The sequence below is a fragment of the Lepisma saccharinum genome, chromosome 11 (assembly GCF_977018435.1).
Source record: "Lepisma saccharinum chromosome 11, izLepSacc3.1, whole genome shotgun sequence".
Lineage (NCBI taxonomy): Eukaryota > Metazoa > Arthropoda > Insecta > Zygentoma > Lepismatidae > Lepisma > Lepisma saccharinum.
This window is the reverse complement of record NC_139239.1, coordinates 64003065-64018308: the sequence shown is the minus strand read 5'-3', so window position 1 is coordinate 64018308 and position 15244 is coordinate 64003065. Positions and strand designations below refer to the sequence as shown.

Genomic DNA, 15244 nt, shown 5'->3' with positions numbered 1-15244 from the left:
GGGGGGGGTGCTGTCAGGTCCACTACCTCTATTTTTTCAATTTTCCAACTTTGACAATTTTTATATAAAATGAAAATAAATTACATTGTTTCCTAGTGTGTTCTGAATATTCTACATTAGTTTTGTTCATAAAAAACATAAATGCACTTGGAGGGCGTATCAGGCGCCATATTTAAAAGCGTGTTATTCGAGACACTCATGCTAGTGAGTGTACAATTTGTTGGTAATGGTGGTATTTTTTGTAATTATTATAATTAATAAACAACTGCCCCTATATAAACAAAGAAGCATTAATAAAAAATATTATGGTTTTTGTGAGTTTTAGCGAACGGTAAAATATGGGTGTAACACTCATGCAATAATTGGTTATTATTTTTTATTAATGATGGTATTTTTTGTAATCATTAAAATTAATAAATAACTAAACATCTATAAACAAGAAAGCAAGAATCAATTCAATAACGAAATGTTTTTTTGAATTTTTGTAATTAAAAAAAAATGTGGGCCTGTGAGACCCCCACTCAGGTAAGTAAGGTTCTCGTACGGCACGGGTAAGCTAGGGTTAAGTAGGCCATGGTGGACGGATGAACCGGTAAGCTACTTGAGGACTGTGGGCTGAAACCACCATGCCACCATCCATAAGCCATCAAAAATAAAACCATGCGAACATTGCAGGATTTTTCAGATTTAAATATCAAGCTTTGCGCAAAGTGTTAACGAGAGAACAAACTGGTAAGGAAAAAGGTGACGCGCAAACAAGAGTGACATTTCAACCGATCTTCTGTCCCAATAACTGAGATGTTGCCTTACGACCTTTGTTCCTTCCAATACTTGTCTGTTGTTTCTCAGACGGCCAAAGGTCTTGTAATGTCTAATACATCATACGTGAGCACTGTAACGAGTTTATTGTTTGAAAAAGACTAGGAAAAGAAGCTGTTGATTACTTTGGAACGAAATCGGAAATTTCCACGAAAATAAGTCGACTCAAGATAAATGGCTTTAGGCAAAAACATCAATCCTCAGCTACTAACCACAACAGTACGTATTTGATTGTTTTTCATCTTTTGAATTCAAATGGAATATGAACATTGAAATGCGATTCCAAAAGGCACAGACAGACGCAAGATATTGCCCCCTTTTTTAGTAGCTAAACGCAAACATTGTCTTCTGTCAACATCATCTCCTCATCCAAAAGAATTCAAGCCACTGTGAACCCATTAAATTAGTGATACCAGTTACTTTTTTTATTTGGAAACTTTAGGAGAGTAAAATTTATTTCCAAGCGTTGGAATGAGGCCCAGATCCGGATTTGTGTATATTTTTAGAACGTGTTAAAACTTGAAAATAGACATAAAATTTTAAAAATTAAAATAATATCAAAATTATTTTGAATATATTATTATATCTTAAAGCTCTGACCTGTTCTAATATATACCTAGGTATAAGCCCATACCCACTGAAGTACGCAGGAGTTGATGGGGCTATAGCTATGTGAAAGCACAGGAGGGATGTGGAATAGGGCCTTACACATTCATAATCTCGGCTATTTGTGGAGATAATGTGATCAGCACCATGCTCTGGCTGCCTTTACCCCCAGAGTTGCTCCAGGTACCAGAGGCTGGGCGAATCCCAGAGCCGCTCTATGCAGTGCTACAAAAATTCTCACCTGAAATAACCTATCTCGGGAATCGAACCCGGGTCTCCAGCTTGATAGTCCGACTGAATCACCACGGTTCTACGGATATACCCCACGTCACCCTAAATATTGCGGATATATTGCTTTTAATTCTGCATTGAATTTCACATGTGATTCCTGGTAAGCTATAGTAATGAAGGAGGTTTCTTAATTATAGGTCTAATGAAGTAATCTAAGCACATCAACAAAATCGAACGATAATATAAGCCGAGAATGAATGGGACTTACGAGGGTCACTATTTATATTTTGAGCCTAGCAATGAAAAAACAGGAATTTGGCATTGAAAACTGCTTTATTGTTTTTCGAAGTATTCTCCTTTATGGTCAATACACTTTTGCATTCGAACCATTTGTCAAAGCAGTTTTTCCAATCTTCTTGAGACACCTCCATAATATGGTTTTTGAACGCATCAACGGCGTCTTCCGCCGACGAAAATTGTTGTCCACGCAATTTATTCTTGACATTCGGGAACAAGAAGAAGTCATTGGGTGCCAAATCAGGACTGTACGGCAGATGACCCATCAATTCGATTTTTTAACTGTTCATAAAGTCGGTTGTTAGACGAGATGTGTGACAGCTGGCATTCTCTTGATGAAGAATGATCCGACCGAAGACCTCTGGCAAACAAATTGTTGTGTACCATTCAGAGTTGACCGTTCTACGTTCCTCTAAAGGCACAGTTGCCACATGACCAGTTTTCCCGAAAAAACAGGTGACCATTTGTTTCGATGTGCTTCGAGCGCGAACAACTTTTGTTGGATTGGGTTCATTTTGAAACACCCATACAGTCGACTGCTGTTTACGTTCCGGCTCATATGCATATAGCCATGATTCGTCAACTGTTACAATCTTATATACGTCTTTTGAAGCACCACGATTGTATTTATTGAACATTTGTTTGCACCAATTGACGCGAGCGTCTTTTTGAGTTTTTGTCAAATTGTGTGGGATCCAACGAGAACATACCTTTCTCACAGCTAAATGATCATGTAATATTTTATATATGCTGGTGGAACTAATGCCTATGGTTGCCTCAATCTCACAGTGTCACATGACGATCTTGCAGTATTAGGTTTTGCACAGCATCAATGTTTTCTTGAACAACAACTGATTTTGGACGACCTTCGCGAATCTCGTCGGTGAGCGAATGGCGGCCACGATTAAATTCGTTATACCAGCGTTTCACAGTGGCAAAGGATGGGGCTTCATCGCCAAATGTGGAAGTAAGTTGATCGATGCACTCTTGTCTTGAAATCCACGTCGAAAATCGTAAAAAAATCATCGCACGAAAATGTTCACTAGTTAATTCCATTTTATTGTTGTCGCGCAATCTCCAAGGCAACATAAACAACACAAATGAAGCTATTGACAAAACATTTGAAGTACGTTATGGTCAATAATGCCAGACGATTCCGTGCAAACTTCAAATCGCGCCTAACTTCAATCAGTGTTGCCAAGGCTCAAAATATAAATAGTGACCCTCGTATTCAGATGGGGTGTTGATGGCGCCACTTGCTGTTGCTTTAACTTAAGTTGGCGACTGACCGTGTACAATAGAAGCCATGAATTTGGAAAAAAACATGATTCCCAAAAACAAGTTAGGGGCGCCGGAAACGCAAGGGAAATATGAAGTGTAATTTTTACGATATGGAATGTACAGTGCATTCAGAAAATATTGGCTACTGTATATTTTAATTGTTTTGATGCAATGCAAACTTAGTTCTGAAAATCAGGTAAATAGGCATGTATAGGTATTATACATGAAAATATGCAAAATACACATTTATGTACGAACCCCTAATACTTGAACTTATATTAAGTCATTTTTATGATATCTGTAACAATATAGTATATTATGCATTTTACCTAACATCGAGTCTCTACTTATGACACTAATTGCAGAAGGATTGTTGAGCTAGTAGCTACAATTCGCATGCTAGGGAGATTATTAACCCTTTACGTATATTTATTAATAGGCGTTGTTGATTTTTCAAATACATTGTTTATGACATTTTCAGGATTTTAATTTCTTCCCCATGACGACTTCCCCAGCAGACAATTAGAACATTTCAATGCAAGTCCTTCATTAATAGTAAGAAACCAAAGGGGATGATAATTATTTCCTTGAAATTGAACATCGATTTTAGCCTATCTTCGCTTTGCAGAGGAAACGTAGATATACTCGAAGCGGTAGGCACTTACAAGTGTTTAGGGAGCCTTCTTTTGTCGTATGATTATAATAAAGATACATTTTCATTTCAAATCGACCTTATGTTACAGAAGAAAACCTTATCTTGTTCACACGTGTACATTGATTACAAAGCCAACATTGACCAACCATCCCACATGCAGTACGTGATGACCTGCGCATGGCCTTTGTTGATTCACCTCGAGGCACCATTACCACTACAGAATTCAAAGTTTCTAAAAATAATGGAAGATGTACGAAGTACGAAAGTCCACTTCACCGAGAGGCATATTCAAATGTCATACCCTTTCAACTTCAGTACTTCGGGACCAGATTTTATCATCGTATGAGAATACAAGATCTACAGAGTATTTCTTTCAAGATATGTGAATGAATGAACAAGAACATGTATCATAGTTCTAAAGGACTAACAATAGACAACACTACATCCAGTGGCACCACAAACAAATTTTTGGGTGCATGAGATATGTGTGTGTGTGTATACACACCACATAGGCGTAACTTGGCAAGTGTCCCCCAAAATTTTCAGATTTATTAAAATTTACAAGTTAGCAAACCTGAGGAGCAAAGTAATAAAGAGTAATATGTGTGATGTCACAAACGTCACAGTTATTTAGCAAATAATCCTGGACTCTATTTTTATGAGATGGGTAACTTTTCGAATCTCTTCTCTCAGTTATTCCCAAGCTTCATTCTGCCCCTCAAAATTAGGGCCCAAGTTTGATTCTGCCCGAGGGGTCCCGGGTTCGATAGCCGGTGGAGGCACATAGTGGTTCGGACCCCACTTTAAACTGTAGGTCCAGTCCCGATTAGCCTTTCTGTGCATAAAGTGGATTTAAAACAACAAATCAATCAATCAATCTGATTCTGCCCGCTCAAAAACTAGTCTCAAGTTTGATTCTCCCCCTCAAAATGTAGCCCCCATCACACCACATGTATATACAGTGATGGACAAAAGTAATCATACAGTGGAACTGAAAGGAAGAAAGGACGAATTGCAGCAGCTAGGAATGCAATAAGGAAGTCAAAACTGTTAATGCTTTACCATGTATGCACCAAACGATATATTGACAACAAAAATAAATATCAGATGCTGATTGTAGAAAAATAAAATACAAAACATTCTCAATACCCGCTTCTTTGGCTGGACAAAAGTATTCATACACCAACATAAAAGTTCACTTTGAAGAAAAGAAAGAAACAAATACCATGTCGTCATAATTTAGTATGCATTCCTCTGTTATGGAGAATAGCTGTCAGTCTCTTTTGCATAGAATGAACAAGAGGCGTGGTTATTTCAGATGTAATATTGTGCCGCTCATGCAAAATTACCTCTTTCAGTCTATTCTTGCTTGTTATGTCATGTTTTCGGAGTCTGGTTTCCAAGTGGCTCCAAAGATGTTCAATGGGGTTAAGGACGGGGGACTGAGGTGGAGTTTTGAGTGTGTGGGGAGTATTATATAACAACTAAAGGCGGACAATCTCAGCTGTATGTTTAGGGTCGTTGTCCTGCTGGAAGTAAAAATCATTCCCAAGACCCAAATGATCGATACTCTGCTGCAAATTGTTCTTCATAATATCCAAATAGACAAATCTATCCATAGTTCCCTCAATAAAGACGAGTTCTCCAACAGCTGAGGCTGACATACAGCTCCAGACCATAACGCCACCACCTCCATGTTTAACTGTGGCCAAGAGATTTCGAGGCTCAAGCTCAGTATTGGGCTTTCTCCACACCAAAAGTCTACCATCACTATGGATAATATTCAATTTACTCGTCCGTAAACAACACTTTATCCCAGAAGTCCAAACTTTTACTCACATACTCATTTGCAAATGTTAATCTGGCCTTCTTGTTCTTCTTACTGATGTATGGCTTCCTTCTAGGTACCCTAGCTCTGTACCCTGCTCGGTTGAAAAGCCTTCTAATACTTCTTGAGGACACTTGTTTTCCCAGGTGTTCGTGAACATGTGCCGACACTGCTGATGATGTTAATTTTAGGTTTTTCTTGATCATTCTCAACAGTCCTTGTTTCTCTCTCGGAGTAAGTTTCTGAGGACGCCCAACCCTTTCCCTATTTATCAGCAGTTTTGTGTCTTTATATCGTTTGATGACACTTTGCACAGTCGCACGACTTCTCCCAACCATGTCTGCGATTTCAGAATATGATTTCTTATTGTGGTATAATGATATCATAATTCTCCTCTCTTCGATCGTGGTTTCCTTCCCTTTGCGGCCCATTTGACTTCCTGCAGCACGCCAACACCAAACCATCGACTTCCTTACACAGGTGCAAGTGCAGTTAACAAATATCTGGCACTGAATGATGGAAATTGTTGTTTCACGAACTTTTTTGGGGGTTTATAACCTGGTGTATGAATACTTATGACCATCGAGAAAGCAGTTTATCTAAACATTACCCACATTTCTCACGACAATTTCAATTGTATGCACACAATAATTGCTTTGCGTTTCTATTCTTGCAATTCCAATTGAGCATATGTGCTATAGACTTGACTTGCCTTTACGGTCTTCTTTGTATAATAACATGTTTCATTCAGACAATGCCTTTGTATGAATACTTATGTCCATGACTGTACGTATGGACTTCCGCATGATTTTTTCCAGGAAGAGTCAAGCAAGGCGCTCTTTCAAGGGAAACAAGCAAAGTTTATTTTATTGTTTTTAGATATAGCTTAAATTAAGACTAAGGGATGTCGCTATTACGTGAGTTAACGATTAAGTTTTACCTTCAGGCACACACGAGTTATCCATCTTTAAAAACGCATATCGTAAGTGTAAAAATCAAGGCATGAGGAAAAGCTTTAAAATCAATGATGCACTGTCAATTAGACATCATCATTGTCTAGTGCTAGAATAAGCACTAGACAATAATGGATGATAATGTCTAATTAACATTCTGTGGAAGTAAAGAACTATTACCACTAATATTCAGGCAAGCATTCAAAATAATGGTCAAGATTTGGGATTGTCAAGTAAGAGATTTGTGTTAATATACGCTGTACTGGTAGTTTATGCAAATCCGTAGCAATAAAAATCAGAAGATAATGATTGGGGATGAGTCATCCCCAGAATATAATGTTCATTCACGATGATGCCATCATTTCTAAGAAGGATAAGTCAGCAAATCGACCTCCATTCATACAAATGTGGGTCTCCCTTATCGCACAACACGAGAGCAACCTTGTGTCCTGACGTCACCGCGGTATTCTGTCATTGTTACGCTAAATGCCTAAAATGTTAGGTTAGACTTGTTAGGTTTAGTTCTCTTAGCATATATAATACATTTGCTGTGTATTTATGCCAAAGAAACCAGACCTAACCTAACAACGTAGGCATTCCACCTCTGACGTCAGTACACGAAGTTGGTCTCGCGTTGTGCAATAAAGGAGACCCCAGAACTTCAACCAGCAGGAACAACTAATGCACGAGTAACATTAGTTTCCTTGCAATCAGCTGGAACGGATAGATGTTACTATAAAAATGGTGAATTGAATGCATAAGGTGGTCAATTTTCAAACTGCCCAGTTCGAAACGTCAATGTAGCTGAATAGGGCTAACATCAAGAACTGGAAGAGAATCATCACGGGGGGGAGTGGGGAGGATTAGTCTACACCTCCAACGTGCATTCATGACAACAACAAAAAAGTGTGTTATCACATTTTGACGGACGGAAGCCAAAGGATGTGTTTCCAGTTAGCTGTGAATCAAAACTCCAGCTTACTTTAGTTCCCCGCAGTGTCAAATGGAGTGAACTGCGAGGTAAAGACCATTAAATAAACTTAAATTCGAAAATTAAACCTTGTTGTTTTTACATAGGCCAAGAAGTCGGAAAAATAATACGCCCGTGATGACATCATCTACATTGAGCAAGTGGAAACGATGCTGCTCTATTGGGTATAGCGCAAGGTTCGCTGTAACTAGACTTTCGACCAGGGTTGCCAACGTGATTGATCAGAATGTCACTGATGAAGTTTTAAGCAGAAAATTGTGTTAGATGGCCAAAATATTTTGTCATAGGCAGTAATGGGACGGGGCCATTTTGGTTTTACAACTGTTCGTTTCAAATATACATTGGCAGTGACGTACATTCTTAGGATTTTTCAGAATTAAAATATTTTATTTCGGAGTTACTTTATTTTCTTTCTTTCTAGCCGACCTCGTGGTGAAGTGGTTAACACAGTGCGCTACGACGCCAAAGGTCTCGGGTTTAGAATCCCGGCTTGGGCATAACTATTCTTTGTGAGTGTCCCTTCATCAATTTCATATCACAATTCATCCTCATCTTCGCGATTAGCCAAAATTGGCAGAAAAGCGAAGTAATATAAACCAGAAAAACATTCTACTTCGGTTATCTTTAGCCACTTTTATACCTCTTGGTTTAAATGAGGATGAATGGGAACTGATCATTGGAAAAACCCGTGCGTAATCAGGGTTCGAACTTAGGACCTTATTCTTTGCAGAGCGTTTCGCTGACCACTGCACCGGCACAAATTTATGAAATGTTTTCATATTGCAAACAAGTGCTTTCAAGAGTGGTCAGATAAAGTATCAAAACCGATAATGTCGACTTTCGTGGCGGAGTTGACTATGTAACGTGCTACGAAGCCTGAGGTCCCAGGTTCGAATGTATGTGTTTGCTCCACCAGCCACTTCATCATTCATCCTCGTCACATTTAACCCAAGAGGTAGAAAAAGGATGTCAAATGACCAGAATACTTCAATAAACGTGAAACACTGCGTGAAGTCACCGGGCAGGAAAAAGCGCTAGATCTAGTGACCAAATCTGTAGGTTGGCAACTGTTGTTTAACGGTGTGTGTGTGTGGTGGCGCTCACGTTGTCAAATCCCAGAAACTCACACAAGTCTACGTAAATGCTTCATCATTTCTAATCTGTGCCCTTCATTCTGATTTGAACTGCAGTGCAAGTGACTAGTCTGACTGGGTATAAGGTTCAGTGAAGAACGTATCTGTGCTTACTTCAATCGAGTTCATGACAACATCATCGGATTCAGTGCGTAAGTATAAAATCAAACTTCGTTAGACTCGTTTTGGCTAATTGTGTACATTTATTGGAGTACGGTAAACTCTGTTTTGTGGAATTTTTCCACTGAACTGTGGCGAGTAGCAAAAATAAATGTCATTGGCTTATTTGAAGAAATTACTCGTACAGATAAATATTTTTTTTTCGAATAAGAATTTGTTTCGATCAACGTTTCCCATGTAGTGTTTACGAATGTTGGAAACTTTCACAAGGAAACTACCAGTGAAGTGCCGGTGACTTGCCTAAGTAATAAACTTGTAGTTCATAGTTGCTTATAGTTTATGTAGTTCGTACTGATAAAAAGCAACAGTTGGGTCTAATGTTCTACCTCCCCTAGAAAGTGGAAAGTTTTGCATGGTTTATGAAAGTTGTTTATTAACGTTTTCGGAATTTAGCTCGCGAACATGTGTTAGTGAAGTATTGCGTGGTTTAATGTGGTACTAATGGAATCAAATTTTATTTATGGTTTACACACCCTTAAACATTTTATTACATTAAACCTATCGATTAAAATAATTACACATGCTTTTTCGCTTTTTGAGTGTGCATACAGCAGATTTTTCTTCAAGAAACTGGAAAAGTATGTCATTCGTGCGTCACTTGACACTTCATCACCCTGAAATCACAGTGGAAAATGCATATTTTGAAGAGAAGGCATGCATTTATATTTTGTGACTATGGTTTTCTTTTAGATATGATCTATTTTATTTCGTTAGTGGTGCTAGATTTGATGGTAATAATGTTCGTTGTTAGGTTAGGAGTGTTTGGATTGATGCTGACATTAACCTTTGACGTTTGTGTTGGGAGTGCTAGGTGGATTGCATTAGCATTTGCAGGTATTTTTTTTCGATTTTGAGTGTGCGGATAAAAAAAATGTCAAAGTAGTCAGATAGGTTTCCTTAGGCGGTCCATTCTTTTGGATCAAATGTTGTTTGTTGTTTCCACACCCTGAAACTAATTTGAAGTCAGCCCTACGTAAAACCTCGAAATCGGTCGATTAAAAATAGTCTGCGTAATTCTCGAGGAGGTGCAGTTGCTAAAGGGAAAGTGTAATTTTGAACGAAGTTCATAAAGTAATCCTATTTAACGCACAAATCTCATAAGCGTAGCCTTAACACGCTGGGCAAAAAAAAAGGAGGTAATTATAGGTTTTGTTACAATTTTCCTAAATTTGAAGGATATTTTTATATTTTTAGTGTAAGTTTACGTAGTCCACATAGACAACGCGACGGAACCTTCTTTAGGCTAGATCTATGTCTATTGTTTGTTTTGGCTGTGAATGTTTGGAGAGTCGAACATAAATCGCCGAAAAGTTTATATTTCGTTACGTAAAGCGGACTGGGATTAATTTTTTTGTGGCATTTTAATTCAGCCCACATTTAGAACATATCCGATGTGAAAAAAATATTAGTTTGTCACGTTCCTTCCCCCCTTCCTTTAAGGCCGATCGCCCGTAAGATATTTGTATTAGCTATTAGAAATTTGTCTATTGGGAAGAAGACTGTCGTAGATTTGCCTGAATAAGTGAATATACGAATTTCTATTCGCACGAATCCGCTTTCAAAGGGCGACCGGCTAAACTTTTGGTATTTTGCAATAGCTGTTGATGCTTGAAAATGTTGACATTGACGATGTTCTTTCAAAATAGCACTACACGTTAATGTTTTTGTTTCCATTATCTACGTAAACTTTGGAACTAGTAGTGTGCGAATTAACTGGGGTGGGGGGAGAATGCCGGGAATTTCCCACCTCAAGACATTTTATCCCCGGCAAAGGAAAATTATCTTTTTCCCTGCCAGGGATGTTTTTGTCCCCCTCAAAGAAAATAAATTGAAAGCATACAGTATACCATGTCTTAACTAAAAAACGCAACCGAAACATTATTAGTGTCCATTAATTGTCAAGTCATTCAAGATTACGAAAAGTCGTGATCGGATCTCGAGAATTCACACCCCTTTCATTTTCATTATTATTTTTTTTCGTAACGGAACCGGAACATTTTTTCTCGCCAAATTTAAATTCGATCCAAGTTGTGTTTTATTTAATTGAAAAAAGATTCCTGGACCGTATTTAAATGGAGCCGGGAAAAAGGTTCCTGGACCGTATTTAAATGGAGCCGGGAAAGAGGTTCCTGGACCGAATTAAACTGCCTGAAAAAATATTCCTGGATCGTATTTAAATTGAGCCGGAAAAAGGTTCGTGGACCGTATTTAAATTGATCCGGAAAAAATGTTCCTAAATCGTATTTAAATTCATCTGGTAAAAAGGTTCCTGGACTGAATTCAAATATTTTTAGATAAAAAGGTTCTTTACGGTCCAGAACCCATTTTCGCTTGCTGATTTTCTCTCCTGGACCGGAATTGAATTTATTTAAAGTTCCTGGTTCTAGGTTCGAGTCTTAACCTGGACATGAGGGCTCCTTTGCGAATGACCCTTCAAATTTAATCTAATCCTTAATCTTCATCGGGAATAGCAAAAAGTATCTTAAAAGCGACGTAAAATAAATGTTCAAATATATTTAAAACTAAGAATTGCTATGAAATGTTTAACCTTTTATGGTAACATTCGTTAACCAAAGCCAGAATTTGCAGGTTGATCGGTCGATAATTGTTTAACATCTGCTTATTTCTAGTATTTAATTTCTTAATTTAATGGTCCACTTCGGGTCGCCAGAACTACCGCGAAAGTGAAATTTTCGCTGTTGTTCCGTTCGCGGTTGTTCCTTTTGCGCTTAAGTATCGTTTAAATTTTTCAGTTTTATTTGGTGTAATGAGGCCTTTCGTGGTTTTCCTTTCGCGCTTATTCCAGATTTCAATATTGGTTTCGCGATTAATCCATTTCGCGGTTGTTCCGGTGTTCAATTTTCGTTTCGCGGTTATTCCTGTTGTGAATTTTAGTTTCGCTATTAATCAGTTTCGCTGTTATTCCTTTCGCGCTTATTCCTGTATTCAATTTTGGTTTCGCGCTTAATCCGTTTAGCTGTTATTCCTTTCGAGGTTATGGTTTCACGATTAATCAGTTTCACGGTTGTTACTTTAGCGCTTATTCCTGCTAAATTTTGGTTTCGCGCTTGTGCCTTTCGCGCTTAATCTGGTTTTTAATTTGTTTCGCGATTAATCCGTTTCGCGTTTGTTCCTTTCGCGTTTAATCCTGTGTTACGTTTCGCGGTTGTGCTCTTTCGCGCTTAGTCAGTTTCGCGCTTAATCCCTTTCGCGGTCATTCCACCGTCCCTCCACTTCACCTAAAAGCCGCACGCGAACAACGAAGTTCCACCGGGCGGCTGAAGTTAAAAATTTTCACCAGGACGAGGTGTACTTTTGGCGCCACCCAAACTTCCTCCCTCCACTTTCTACCTTCCTCCAATAAAAAAACATACCATGTTATGTTTACGATTTTAATGACTAAAAATCAGTGTTCGGAAAGTTACTTTTAAAAAGTTAACTAGCTACAGTTACTTGCTTAAAAAAAGTCAGTTACTAGTTTTAAAAAGGAACTGTTACATGTACTTCAAAAGTAACTGTAAGTTACTTATACAGTTACTTTCTGCTGAAAATTTTCATGCAAACAAATAACACAAATCGATCATTAATTGTAATAACATGTTTTGTGAAGACTAACATGTCTTTTACTTATGTTACTGGTACACTTCGCAACATCTTATTTGACCGCCCCGAAAGAATTCTAAGTCCCAAAATCGTAAACTTAGCAACATTGCACTTCAGCTCCAGGTGAGAGTAGCCAACTTTGAGTAAGTCCTTCCACTAGACGAGAAACGCTGCGGTGATAGGTTTTCAATTTAACACTTTCCATGAACTTAGAAACTATAAACAGCTATTATAATACGCAATCAAACAGAAATAATAAATTGGAAAAATTACCTTGAAGGATATTTACGATTCTGCTTGCTCAACTTGAAATTTGGGGGGTTTGAAACACTGAAGAGTTTTTCTCCACCTGGAGGAAATTGCCATCAAGATTGTGCAGAAAGAAGCAAATTTGTGAGGAGTTTATGCGACATTTTATTTACAATACCTTGCATAATATCGAACAGTTCTCAAAAACATATATTTTGCACGACTTGTCGAGAAAATGAGCTTGAAACACAGGAAGGTGGGAGTCTTCATAAACGTCAACATGTTTTTAAGGATATAACGTCATTAAGTTAACGTAGAACAGTTGGTTAGGCGCTACTATCCTTATTTTTCATCAAGCGTGAAAGGTAGCGGGTTCAAATCCCACCCTCTCCTCTTTCGTTTTTTTCTTTTTTGGTTTGCTGAACAGATACCGTTGATATTAGAATATTTAAAAAATGAATCCGATGCACACTTGAGGGACGTCCCTTCTACACATACTTCCCCTTAGAAGTTGGAGATTTCCAGGATTTAAAGTTAAAACTTTTCTTTTTTAGTTATTGTTCATATGTTGTGTTAATACACACATCATGATTAATTCACAAATTACATATATGTATTCAGGGTGCAAAATGTAATGTTTAAGTTATGTATTGTTTGTTCTTCACTGACACCGAAAATATTGATTATTTGATTTCGATATACTAAAAAAAGATACACATTTATATTAAGTAGTGATGTAGTGCAGTACTGTAACGAAGGAGAGCGTTTAATGAGTTCAAATTGCTAAGATTTGTAATTTTACGTCCGTTCCTTCTTAATGACTGTGGTCAATCCCCTCACCACCATCTTACCATGCGTCTAAAAATAATAGTAAATCGCCAATTAACATAAGTAAATGGTTATTGCAACGGAGGCCGATTCGATAAGAAACTACTAATAAGCATTTATATAGTGAAGGACAAACAAAAAATTCAAAACCTCATAATGATCGTTAATTCCTGACTGCTTTGTATCTAAAATGTTTGTCTTCTTTGAACAGAAAGTACGAGTATCAGATATAACAAACTTTTCGCACTAACTTTGCAATATTCGAAACCACCATTACAGACTTAGCTCTATGTAACTTGATTCTGTGCATTCCACGTGGCATGTGACTTCCTCCTATCATCGAAATAACTTCCTCTTACTATTTCCTTTCCTCTCGTGAAATACAGAGACCAATGTTAACTTCTTGGCACGGTGGATAAACTTTACACCCAACGATATACTCCTGAAAAAAATCCTGCCTAGGTGGAGAATCGAACCTACGACCTCCCTCGTAAGAATCAAGCACGTTACCTCTTCTCCAGGTAGCTAATGTCAAAATTTGCTGCCAGTTTGAAGAAACCAATTCACACATAATGTCATATCTATAATTTCCTCATGGCAATTTTCATGAGGAAACGAATTCAGTTAAATCTAGAAACGCTGAAAGGGAAAAATGATGAACATAGCTATTGTTGTTATGTCAAATTTTGTAAATTGTGTAAAAATTCCGGGTTTTGAACAAGCAATCGTTTAGTTACGAAGTATTTTGTTGTTTGTTTAAAGTAGGAACAGGAGAGCGAAAAGGAGTCATTTGAACCAGACCCCGTTTGACAAGACACTTCAGCTTCTATCCAAAGACTGTATGAAAAGAGAGAGGAACGTATGGAATATAAAATATGTGTGAAATTAAAACAATGGAAACCTTGAAAGATAATACTAACGAACTTCAAACTATGAAAAACATATTTTCGTGGTGGAAAACTCAGTCATTTTCGAAATATGAACTTGATGTTTTTCTATATTATGAAGTTGAGATATGGGACGATACGATCCCTCAGCAAGAAAATTTTAAGTAAGCTACCTCCAACATTTTCAATGGTCATAATTACTAATTAGGGTCCGGAAGTTGATGAAAAATCAACTTTTTTTCTGACCCTTAAAAACAATGCTAAACCTGATATCATGTCCGTTTCCCTTCAGTTAGAGCCGGAAAACACTTTCTATTCTACATTTTTTTTTGCATTTTTCGGCCTTTTTTGGCTTTTAATTTATTTGTCAGTATTTTTGACAATTTTTGTTGCATTTTTACTTATTTTTTGAGGTTTATTTTTCTCCTCCCCTGTTGTTTTGTGCATTTTAAATGCATTTACTAGTAAAACTTACATATGTAGATTTCTTGACATGGTCCATTTAGCAAATTCACCATGAATCGAAAATACGATCAATGGAAAAGCATAATATTATTCTTAACTGAAATGTTTGGCAATGGATTAAAATACTTTGTGCGAAGATCTACTTTGACGTTCTTTTCTGGACACTATTATCGCTTTAAGCTGTAGTTTTAAAGTAAAATTAGTCACAATATTAAATGCAATTACACTCTGGTATACG

The 15244-nt window shown here is 37.5% G+C and overlaps 1 protein-coding gene across 5 annotated transcripts in view; it reads left to right on the top strand.

Moving 5' to 3' along the window:
- Window positions 1-15244, top strand: part of LOC145994863 (lipid storage droplets surface-binding protein 1-like) — a 91623-nt gene that overhangs the window by 50197 nt on the left and 26182 nt on the right. For 2 of the 5 annotated variants that reach the window (XM_083131270.1, XM_083131266.1), the window contains exon 1: window positions 8798-8946. The exons of 2 other annotated variants lie outside the window; for them this stretch is intronic. The gene's annotated coding sequence lies outside the window, so the exon portion shown is untranslated. Of the gene's footprint in view, window positions 1-8797; window positions 8947-15244 lie in introns of those variants that run through there. One more of the 5 variants, XM_083131268.1, reaches the window with a different exon arrangement.